This window comes from Rattus norvegicus, chromosome 12, assembly GCF_036323735.1.
Source record: "Rattus norvegicus strain BN/NHsdMcwi chromosome 12, GRCr8, whole genome shotgun sequence".
Taxonomy (NCBI): Eukaryota; Metazoa; Chordata; class Mammalia; order Rodentia; family Muridae; genus Rattus; species Rattus norvegicus.
The window spans coordinates 50,894,560-50,906,790 of NC_086030.1; positions in this window are offsets into that span (position 1 = coordinate 50,894,560).

Below are 12,231 nucleotides of genomic sequence, written 5' to 3' on the forward strand. Positions count from 1 at the left end.
GGAGTGAGAGCAAGAGCACAGTGGTGGGCAAGAACCAGAGCCTGCTGCCTCTGCGATAGAGGACGTGGCCACCACACACCCATGAAGCTACACAAGGTCAGGCTCCAGTTTCCCGTAAGGGTGACTCTGCTCACAGCCTGACTTCGGAAAATATTCCCAGCGTTTGCCGTTCTTGATCTGGGCCCAATGCTGAAATTATTCCAGGCTTTTTTCCTTCTCTTAGTTAGTCTTTCTTTTTGACATCTTGAGCAGAAGGAGCTGTTTTTTTCATTTCACGAGGGGAAACACACACACACACACACACACACCAGAAACATTTAACACACTAACACACACATACACACAGACACACACACAGAGACACACACACTCACACATACACACACACACCCCAGAAACATTTAACACACACACCCCAGAAACATTTAACACACACACCCCAGAAACATTTAACACACTAACACACACATACACACAGACACACACACAGAGACACACACACTCACACATACACACACACACCCCAGAAACATTTAACACACACACCCCAGAAACATTTAACACACACACACCAGAAACATTTAACACACTAACACACACACATATACACACAGACACACACACACCAGAAACATTTAACACACTAACACACACACACATATACACACAGACACACAGACACACACACGCACATGCTCACACACACAGGCACATGCACACACACGCACACACACTTACTCACACACCAGAACCATTTCAAGAGGACAGAATGTCCCCTGTCCTGGGAGAGCAAGGGGCCCACCTCTCAGCCAAGCTCACTCACTCGGCATCACCCTGGGTTACATAAGTGCGGTTTGGACTTGGAGGTTGAACACAGCCTTGGGTTTTGAAAGGAGGAGAAGGAGTTGGGAGTGAGGAGCTGCCTGGCTCAAAATAAATCTAGAAACTCAATGCAGGAGTGGGGAGGGGGGCGAGAGACTCTGATGGGGGAAATATTCAGACGTGCAGTCTGGAAGGGCCAAGCTCGAGCCTGGCCATCACAGGCTGGGAAGAGGGTGGTCGGAAGTGAGGGGTGGTGCAGTGTGGCCTTAGAAGGGATGAAGACTGACACCATTCTCATTCCCCTGAAGGGAACAGCCAATCCCTCGGGTGTTCAAAGCCAGCTTGCAGTTCCACGCAGAGCCTGAAGCCCCTGGGTTGGATGTTGGACATACTTGGCATTTTCCAAGTTCTGGTCAGGCAAGACATTGTTCCAGAACAAATAGTACAGGAGAGGCAGAGTTGCCAACTCATGGCTGGGTCTGACAGTCCCCATGCTTTGAGCCTCACCTTCAGAAAGACCCTTCAATTTGGGGCAGATGGAGACAGTTAATCACCGTGTAAGAGAGAACAGCGTTCCATCATGGTGGCTAGGGACCAGTGTCCTTGAGTGGCTTATGATCATGGGGTCCCTGGCAGCCTCTCCTGGTAGACTTAATATGCTCAACTTACACAGAGGGCAACTGAGGTTTGAAGATGTGTGGGGACAGGAGGGAAGGAAGATAGGTTATCTTCTCATTTATTTTTGTGTGTTTTAGATAGGTCTATGTGGCCCAGGCTAGCCTCAAACTCATGATCCTCCTGCTTCAACCTCCTAAGTGTTAGAGCCACAAATGTGTGCCTTGTAAAAAATCCCAGCTTCCTTAGCTGTGTCCCAGGAAGTGAAGTTCTTCCTTTGAGGTGCCTGGGTTTAGGAGACATTCCTGAGTTTACTTGGAGCAAGTGGCTTCAGCGTCACAACCCCAGACTTAAACTGTGGAGATTGCCTATCCTAACGCGAGCAGGGTCTCAAGTGTAGGGTGGGCAGGAAGGACATCAAGGACAGTGGCGATGAAATAAGATGGCGTTAAGATAGGTACAAGCCTAGAGGGTTTGGATGGCAGCATGAGAAAGTGGGACTTCGTTCTGAGGGGACTGGGGAGGCGTGGGAGTGTTTACACAGCACTTGCAGGGTCAAGTTTGTAAGTGAAAAGCTGCCTCTAGCTGTTAGCCCGGCAGCCATGTTGGAAGAAGAACAGCTGGAGGTAGGAGGACAGCTAGGAAAGAGAGAAAGACCGCACTTCCACTGGCTGACAGGAAACAGAAACCAGGACTACAGAGATGTCCGGTGGTTAAGAGGGCTGGCTTCCCCTGCAGAGGACCTGGTTCAGTTCCCAGCATCTACATGACAGCTCCCGACTATCTGTGTAACTCCAGTTCCTGGGAAATCGGATGCCTTCTTCTGATCTCTTTAGGCAGGAGGCAAACATATGGTACACATTCATGCATGTTGGCAAGCGTGTGATATACATACATACATATATACATACATACATGCATACATACACACATATATGCATGTTGGCAAGGGTGTGATATACATACACACATACATGCATGTTGGCAAGGGTGTGATATACATACTTACATACATACATACATACATACATACATACGTGTTGGCAAAACACTCACACACATGCATTACAGTAAAAAGGTTCACAAAAAGCAATGGTCTTGTATTAACACATCCCCAGGCTCCGGGCTCCAGGGAACCCGGATCATCCCGCACCGGGTAGAATCCTCTCTGAGGAAAGCAGAAGTGGTGGTGTTTAATGGACGAGGCTGTTGTTACCCTTCCTGACTTAGCTTTGTGTTGTCCTTGTTGTTCTGCACATGCTGGATAGCTCTGGGAACCACACAACTGAGGTAGGGCTCGGCGGAGCACAGAGGCTCTCACCGCATGCCCTGCCCTCCAGACAGGGCTGAAACGGTCTCGGTCTCTGCCTCAGGAGCCCCACCTAGAATTGGCTCAGCATGGACGAGTGATAGAACTCTGAATGTATGTCAGATTCTGCGTGGCCAGGGAGAATGTCTTGACCAAAACAGGGGTAGCCTCTGAGTCCTACCTGATGGAGTCCATGATGGCCTTAGGGAACAAGGCTGAGGTGGGCTTCCCTGGGTGCTCACTGGTAGGGAGGCAATTCCCTTCCCTTCCATTCCAGGCAGCCTGTCCAGAGGCCCTGCAGTAGTACAGGCCACAGAGCACCTCAGGAATAAAATGATTTTTAACAGAATCAGGTACAGCAGTGTGTACCTAATCACTACCCTACAGGCTGAGGTGGGAGAAAGCCAGACCCCAGAATCTGAATGAGGACCTGTCTTTTCTTGGGGGGTGGGGGAGCCGCTAGGACTGACCAGGAGGCCACTTGCACATTGAGGCTGAGTTTCTACCCATGGGATCTCATACGCATGGGCTTTTGTAGGAGGGCATCTCCCTATTTACAGTAAAAAGGGAATGGAATGTGAGACTCTAGCGAGTCTGAGCCTGTGGTGCCCCTGTAGGGGAATTCTGGGCCCAGCTTTGCATGACGAGCTCACTGTGTGCTACTCCATTACTGGGTCCCCTCTGTGACCTGTGGCACAGGGTTCATTTCAGAGAAGAAAGACGAAGCTCAGAGAAGTAATGGGACCCACAGTCTAGGAGACTTGGAACAGGGCTCCTCTAGACCACACTTAAAGCCTTGCGTCTTGCAGCCTCTCTGAGCCCGTACCTAGCCCGTGGCTGTCACACATTGTGTGCAGTTTGTTCAGCTCCACCGCCATCCGGATCTGTGGACGGCTTCAGCTGATCCGTAGGCTCCACCAGCCCCTGACCTCCGAGTTCTCAACCATCATGGACAGACCGTAGCGTCCTATGGCGTGGGACTACTCCCACCATCCTGCCAGGCTCTCTCGTCGCCCATTCCTTCGTTTGGAGGACCGTTTCACCACAAACGAGACCCCTTGGCAGAGATTAGGGGTAGAATTGTTACGTCAGGAGGCCCCAAGAAATGACAGGAAAGCTGTGTTCTATACACGGCCTCTGTGGTGGCCTGGGATGCTCAAGGGCAGGAGTGCTAGGGACCTTGGGAGATCTATGGGTTTCGCCCAAGATTCCCTAACAGGAGACCAGGGAGCTGGGCTATTTGTCCACCAACATTCATCTCTCTCCATCTGATGTGAGCTCCTGGGGGGATAGGGTATGTGTTCTTACGCAGCTAGGGAGCGTAAGAGCTGTGTATAGGTGGCGGCCAGGGTGGCAGAGATGTGGGTGGAGCAATAATTCATGGACACCTCCTACGCACGTAACCTCCCTCCCCCAGCCAACGGGCCCTTACTCTGCTTCAGGTGTGTGATGCTGGCTTATCGAACTCTGTGCCTACGTCAGAAAGCAGCACGGGGATTGCCACCTGCTGGGCACAGGACTCTTGAAACTGTGTTCCATCCAGCCACTTGGGGTTGTCGACCCCTTGGCAACGTTTGTGGGAGACAGGTGACATGCGTTAGGCCTGCTGCTTTTCTCTTACTGTGAGAGTGCATTACAGTCAAGACACCATTGCTTGTAAAACCCGTCTCAACTTTAGAGGTGCAGAAAGAGTGCCTCTTTGAACAGAGAGGCTGTGGTACTGTCCCAAGTTAAGACGCTGTTTTTTTCTTATGTCCGTAGCATTGGGGATGGTCCAGTGGCTTACCACTGAGCCCCGGCCCTAAACCAGAGCATTCCTGAGGCCTGTGTTGTCTTTAGCAGGTCACCCCAGTGTCAAGGCCAGGCACTTGTGTGGTTAAATGCCAGGATGGAGGAGAGTGAGCCACAGAGTGAACTCAGCCGGTGCTGGTCTGGAGCAATCACTACAGGGCCCCCACCCACCCAGCACCCTCCTGGGCCTCCACCAAGATGATTCAGCCCCAATTATCCCCTAATTGCCTCAGCCTGTGGACTCCCAGCTGGGGCCCTCCTCCCCAAGTCTTCTTGACTGGATCCTACAGGGCTGCAGGCTGGCAGGCAGTCCCCTTTGCAATGGAATGCTACCTTCCAGGCTTCTCTAGGCTCTTCCGAGCCTGCTTTTGTCCCTCCTTCTGCAGGCCTCCCTCTGCACACAAACCTGCGGGTTCAAGCTGTTCATGAAGTTCCAGCTGTTGCAAAGCACTTCTTTGGAGGATCCCTGGGCCTCACGCTGACCCTGCTTCCTACCTACCCGATGACCCGCTTTGGGTAGGGACAGCAATGATTCTCAAGCCTCTTAGAGGAACTACCTTACTCAACATCTCTGTCTCATGCAACAGCGTTGGCAGAGGAATCAGGAAAGACGCAGAGGGGCTGCCCGTGGATGGAAAAAGACTCAGGAAGGGGTGCAAGAGCCAGAGGACAGGAGAACCCGGTACATGAGGCTCCCACAAAGCGAGAGGATGCTCCAGAATCTCGGGGGAGGGGAAAACACAGTAGGATGGAGGTTTCCGTCTTTTCTTGGCCAAGTCCCTTTAATTTGAAGCCCGCCTTCTGAACACGTTGATCCAAACTCTGCAAATACTTAGGTATCTAGGAGACGCAAACAACATTGCTCTGGGTAGAAAGAGCTCTAGGTCCCCAGCATTTTGGACTTGTGATGCCCAGATTAAGGATGTCGGCTGTGTAAATACACTTCCAGCTCGGGATACTGTCTGTGCCTGTACACTTGACAAGTGCAGAACTCCTGATCATCCATTTTTCTTGTGTGTGTGTGTGTGTGTGTGTGTGTGTGTGTGTGTGTGTGTTTATTTCTGTGTCTGCCTGTCTGTCTGTCTATGTCAGTATACGTGGGTGCCCTTGGAAGCCATCTGGAGTTTCGGGCAAAAATGAGCTGCCTGGAGTGGGATCTGAATGGGCCTGGGTCCTTGGACCTGGGGACCTCTGGAAGAGCAGCAGTCTTAACCCCTGAGCCATCTAGTTATCCTCTGACATACAGTTTTAGAACCCATTGGGGAGGCAGGCTATGGCTCATAGGTTCCTCACTGTTTTTAAGCCCCCGGGACCATACCTGAACTTATTTCTTTGAGGACACATGTCTACAGGAAGGTCAGAGTCCTCATCCCTTGACAGTTCTCCTCTAACTTGTTCTCTCCCCTGCCATGCCCCATGGTCTCACCCCCCCCCCCAAGCCATTCTCTCTGCATGCTCATAGTCCAGGGTGACAGGCAGCTCTCCCTTGGTATATAGCTCTCGAGAGCATAAGTGGTGTTGCCCCCCTGCAGCTCACCACCACCTTCTCATTTCTGAGCTTCACTCTTGTGGACAGTTGAATGCTGCTCACTTGCTTTTATTTTGGGGGAAGATGGAGATCAGGGCCATGGGGGAAGCTCTACACAGAGACTGGCACTTCTGGAAGGGTATGGGAGGCCAGTGAGTGCTGGCTGGGAGGGAAGGGTGGTGAGGCACACCTCAGATGGTTCCATTACACTGACTTGGTCCTCTCTAGCAGCCAGGGCTGGGCAGTGTTCTCATAGTGGAAATCGTTGCTTATACTATGCAAAATCTAAGAACTTGTCCCTGAATATACAGCCCACCGTCTGGAGATTAAATTTCTTTAGCGTGAGCCTCACTCTCCAGTATTGCCCTGCAGTCCGGACCACAGGGTCTGTCTTTGGGGGATCCAGATTTGTTGTTCTAGCAAAGAGAAACCAGAGCCCATGTTGAGTAAGCTCAGAATCAGATCTCAGCCCAGGGAAACACTGCCAGATGCTTAATTGTGCTCCAATTACACAGAATGCTCCAGAATGGCTGCTCTGGGCAGAACAACGCGGATGGCCATTATTACATTTGGACAGCCCTGTTTGGTTGTATGCAATATCTGTACTACTGTGTGTCTTCTTGAGAGATGCCAGCCCACCCTAAATCTGAAGACAGTGACTGCTCAACTCACACTTAACAGCCACAGAGGCAGGGGTCTCCTGGGACGTCAGGTCTGGTGAGAGATGCCTCGCTCCTCCGTTCTGTCCACCCACCCTGTGGTGAGTACTGAGTAAAGCCATGACTAGTTGCAAGAGGGTCCAAATGGTGGTTCAGGAGACAAGAAGAGGGGACACTGGACCTAGTGAGTCAGTGGAGGAGCCTTGAAGGGATACAGTGGGCATTCCGAGGAACAGATTAGCTACTGCTGAAGGGATCTGCATGGCAGGTCACAAACTAGCCAGGAGGAGTCAGTGTAGGTGGGACAGAATGAGGTATTATGAGCAGAGGGGTCTGGAGAGCCACCAAGGAATCTGCGCATGACCCTGTTTTGTGTGGGACAGCATTGAGCACAAGCATGTGACCTGTCTACTTTGGAGTCAGGAGGCTCCTTTGAGGGGGAGGGAGGAGCCCTGGTCAGGCAGTGAGAAAGGGAAGGCTTCAGAGTTTTCTGAGGGTGGAGACCACAGGATACACGGCTGTATCCAACACCAGCGCAAAAGGTGTGTCCGACCCAGCCAGGGAGCTGGATTGAACCAGCGTCCGACTTGGCTGCACCCTTAGCTCCCTCTACCACAGCCCGCGGCTGGAGCTTTGGTCAGCCCACCTGAACAAACATGCTGCCTGCCACCGAAGCCAGCGGGCTGCAGCCGGAGGCTCTGGTCCTGCTGGATGGACCCTGGGTTCCTTTTGGCAGCTCCTCATTGGCTGCCGATCTCTTGCCAACAATGCATTTCAGGGCCCTGCTTAGAAGTCTTTCCATCTGCACATTACCGGCGGCCTCGAGCGAGTGGAGGTGGCGTGGCTTTGTGTGTGATTTGTAGATGGTTAGAAAAGCCTCTTGCTTTCTTGTCTCCATTGTTTTATTTCACTCTGGAAACTTTCAGGGTCTTGTTTTGGCTTGGTTGTGTGTGTGTGTGTGTGTGTGTTCTTTTTGTTTTGTTTTGTTTTACACACACACACACACACACACACACACACACCCCACTTCTTTTGTTTGAGAAAGGGCTTCTCTATGTTCATCTGGATGACCTGGAACTCCCTGGATAACCAAAGCTGGCCTCAGAGATCTCCCTGCTTCTACCCTGGGTGCTGGTATTAAAGGTGTGCACCGCTACACTTGGCTCCTTTTAATTCTATACCTAATTCCTGTGTGTAGAATCAATCTCCTTGATCTAATGTCTAATCAAGTCTACCCAAGAACAATACCCTCTACACCCAAAGGCACATGAGATGCAGGCCATGGAGGCACTTGAGACTCACTGCTTGTGCTTCCCAAATCGTGCCCCCCCCCTGCCAGAATCACCCAGAGGACATGCCACAACTCAGGACCTTCAGAATGAGCCCCAGAGGTTCTCTCTGCAGAACTAGAGTAGACAGGGCTATAGGGTAGGCAACTGCCTCAGTTTCCCCAGCCCCGAGTGGTGCACAGGAGGTAGGGGCTAAGCCAGAGCATCCCTGGGTAACCTGGACCCATCTGGTAGAGGGAACCCTGCAGCTTTGGCACTCCCAGGTGGTCAGATGCAGGCTTCAGACTTCCCTGCACCACATGCTGAGGCCCAGGAGGAGTCTAGGGGACAGGACAGAGCCTGTGTAGAGAGGTAGTCAATATTCCCCAGAGTGCAAGCAATTCTCCCCTACCCCAAGATCTGCCTCTGCGTCCTTCAGCATAGCGGGTGAGCATGATCAGTAACAAGAGTGCAGATCAGCTCGTCTGAGAGGGGACAGCAGATTTGTTGGTATTTCGGGGCCAAGTTTCCCAGCAGCCCCCAGCTGGGCACAGCTGAGCTTCAGCTTCTGGGAGCTGCAGGGTATTTAGAATAAAGGCTCAACCTTGGAGAAGTATTAATGAAAATGTCACAGGCACTAAAGTCAAAGCAGATGTGAAGCCGGCTACACAGGCAGACCTAGCTGATAAGAAACAGCCCAGGAGAGAACAAAACCTCTTGAGATTAGGTCAAGGACAGAGGGGAGGGGAGGCACCCAGGGGTCCCCTGTGGCAACTCAGGGGAGCCCCGTAGCTCCTGCAGAACAAGCTGACATTTCTGTGCTGCTGTGTTATATATTGACATCCCGACAGGGCAGCGTTTGGAGGCCTCCACATCAGCAAATAAATATTACGTCTCCATCTTCAGCTAAGCAGAGCCGTGGTGCGTTCCCATTACTTCATGTGGATTAACCATCTGGAAGTTGAATCAAGCCACAGAGTAAAGAATGGGATCCAATTTTGCATTCACCAAAATAAGCCGTACTAGTCTCAATTTATGGCAGATGGTTATGCAGTCTCAGCGGGCCAAAGAATCTCTCTGCAGAAGAATAAAGTTCATGCCAATTACTGTAATAGGAACCGGTACAACAACTGTGTGGAGCTGACTAAGATCGCGGTGATCGCCGAACGGCTCGTAAACTGTGGGGGGCCAGGGAGCAACGGGCACCCAGTTAATTCATTAAGATGATGGGGGGAAAGAGAGCGCATGCGGTCATAAAGCAGAAATGTCTCCTCGCAAAAAAACGGGAGAGAGCTGAGCGGCCTTCGTTGGGTCATGCGTGCCACAGGCAGGGGGAAGAAACGGTTAACGGCGGCGGCAGGAGGCAAGCTAGCCAGGAATGGGTTAAATCCTGGGCTGCTCCGTTCCATTCATTCAAAGCAGACCTATGGGCTCTCTGGTCTCAGAATCTGGCGTGAGGCCACTGTGGGTGGAGCCTTGGGATGAGTGGCAAGAATAAACCATTGGGAACGCTGCGGGCTGCTGCCCAGAGGGCACCCTCCCACCACCACCCCTCCGCCCCCGCACGCCTTCGGGAAAGGGTCTTTGGCTGCTGCAGAAAGCTCATACGCTCGGATGTACTTGCCCTAACTGTCCATGGCAGTCTGGGAGAACAGTGCACTTGGAGGAAAGGACGCTTTGGGCTCTCCCTGGCCTGGCTAAGTGTTTTCGGAGACTTCCTGTGAGAGTAGCTTCTCCTGCTCCTGCTTGCAGCTCTACAACCTGTGTGCTGGCAGAGCTGGAGGCTGTCAGGTTACAGCACTGCTTGTCTCCTATGCAGTGGCCCAGTGTTTACATCTGCCTTTAAGTGAAAGCGGCTGCATTCTTGTGATGGGGTGACCAATGGTCAAGGTGGGGAGGGCAGGCATGAGGATGTATGTGCAAGACGCCAAAGCCCTTGAGCCAGCATGGCCTCTGGCAGTGTGAGCAGACAGCTCCATGCTGACACTCCATGGTTTCAAGCACACTTGTAGGGCCCACTAACAGGAGACAGGCAGCAACAGTAAGTCCACTGAGCAAGCACTGGGTCACCATCTCATCCTGGCACTTCCCTGCCTCAAGGCATCCCAAGACAATGGCTGCCTCATGCCCGAGTTTTGGGGTAGGTAGAAATGAGGTGTAGATCCAGGGTAGTGAAGTCCCACCATGGCCAGGTGCAGGTCTCAACCTCACAAGTGAAAGAGCTTTGCCTGTGATTCAAGAGGGGCTGAGAAAAGACTGGGATCTCATTAGACTTCTGGACCTCACATAACAGGACCCTGAGTTTGTGGCCCACTAGATGCCCAACAAATGTTGTCCCTAGCTAGAGAAGACAAAGCTGAGCAGTTGTCTTTGGTGGAACAGCCCTGCTCAGGGGTTTGCCATTGTTCCACCCAGATATTCACAGGCCAGGCTCCCTGTCATTGCTGATGGCTGTCAAGCACACTTAGAAGGCTCCTGGAGACCCCCATGTCCATAGCACCAACACAAAGCCAGATGGGGGGTTTGGGGGTAGACATGGTGCACTGAGGCAGGGAGCCTCAGCAGGAGCTAAATGGTTGCCACCCCTTCTGTATCAGTGAGGCCTCCAAGTGTGGAGCCTTAGGGTTTCCTTGCCACCGTGGAGAATCTCAGCTGTGCCTCAGAGGCCTTTATGAGCAGATGCTCTTAAGGTGTTGATTATCAGAGGTGGCACGGGCTGACGATCCAGCATGCAGGTGGGTCTTGGACTTTGAGGACAGCCTGGTCTATAGAACAGGGCTACACAGAGAAACCCTTGTCTCAACACACACACACACACACACACACACACACACACACACACCACACACACACATACACACACCACACACACACACACACCACACACACATCACACACATACACACCACACACCCCCACACCACCCACACACTCACACACACTACACACACTCACACCCACACACTCACACATACCACACACCACATACACACATATACCACACACACCACACACACACCACACACACACACTCACACACACACACTACACACACTCACACCACACTCACTCACACATACCACACACCACACACACACATACACACACACACCACACACACACACACCCACACCACACACACTCTACACACTCTCACACCCACACACTCACACATACCACACACCACACACACACACACATACACACACCCCCCCACACACACACATATATAAAGGCTGTTCTGCCTTTATGCAATCCACATGCTTGGTGCTCCTGACCTGGAGAGATTGTAGTCTGGACAAGCAAGTGAACTGTAGGACCCTTGATCAGAAGGCAACCTGCCTCCGGTTTTAGCAGACAGCGGTAGCTACCTTATAGGCACTGTAAAGCCGCAAAGCCAGTGTGAGGTCTACTTGGACCGCGGTGCTGGCTGGTGGCGTTAGCGCTGTTTTTGAAGTATTAGATGATGCCTTAAAAGAAACAACTGTCGGGAGAAATCTGAAAAACTATTAGCAAGGGGTCACCCAGCCCATGTGGAGCCACAACCCTCATCCTTGGATGAAGCCATACCATTCTCTGTGATACCAAGGCTATCTGCCTGCTACAGGGGCAGCAAGAGGCAGTTGTACAAGACTGGCATCAAAATCTCAATGAACACATTGGCCCTTTACAGGAAGCTTGCCAGCCCTTCAGTCTGCACAATCACTGTGGACCACAGCTGTCCTGGGGTCTTTCACAGATCCTCTCCTGCAAGGACACGTGGGAGTGGAGCCTAGCTAGCACACGTTGGAGGGGAACTGAGAACAGCAGCACCTCTGGGTGGGTTACAAAGTAAGGGTGGTGATCAGATGACGATACCAGCATTCGGGGATGCAGGGAGCCATCTTGCCATGGGCCATTCAGAGCCAAAGCTTCTATTTTACATAAACAGTAATGAACCACTCCTGTAGGCCACGCCTCTGTTCTGCTTCTCTGTGCCTCCCATGATCTGGAGTGTAATGGTATTTTACTATCAACATACAATAAAAGATCAACGCATAGGCAACATGTGAGGTGCACCACAGCTTCTCAGAAACTAAGGCAAACCCCATCAGAAGCCGTGGCACAAAGCCTAGGTCAACAAGTTAGGAGCCAGTGCACACAGCCAAGAATTTAATCAGCATTGTCTTCGATGGCTTCTGTGAACTCACTGGAGTGCCACCCTGCAACTCTGGGTTTGTGCTGGCTGGAAATGAGATG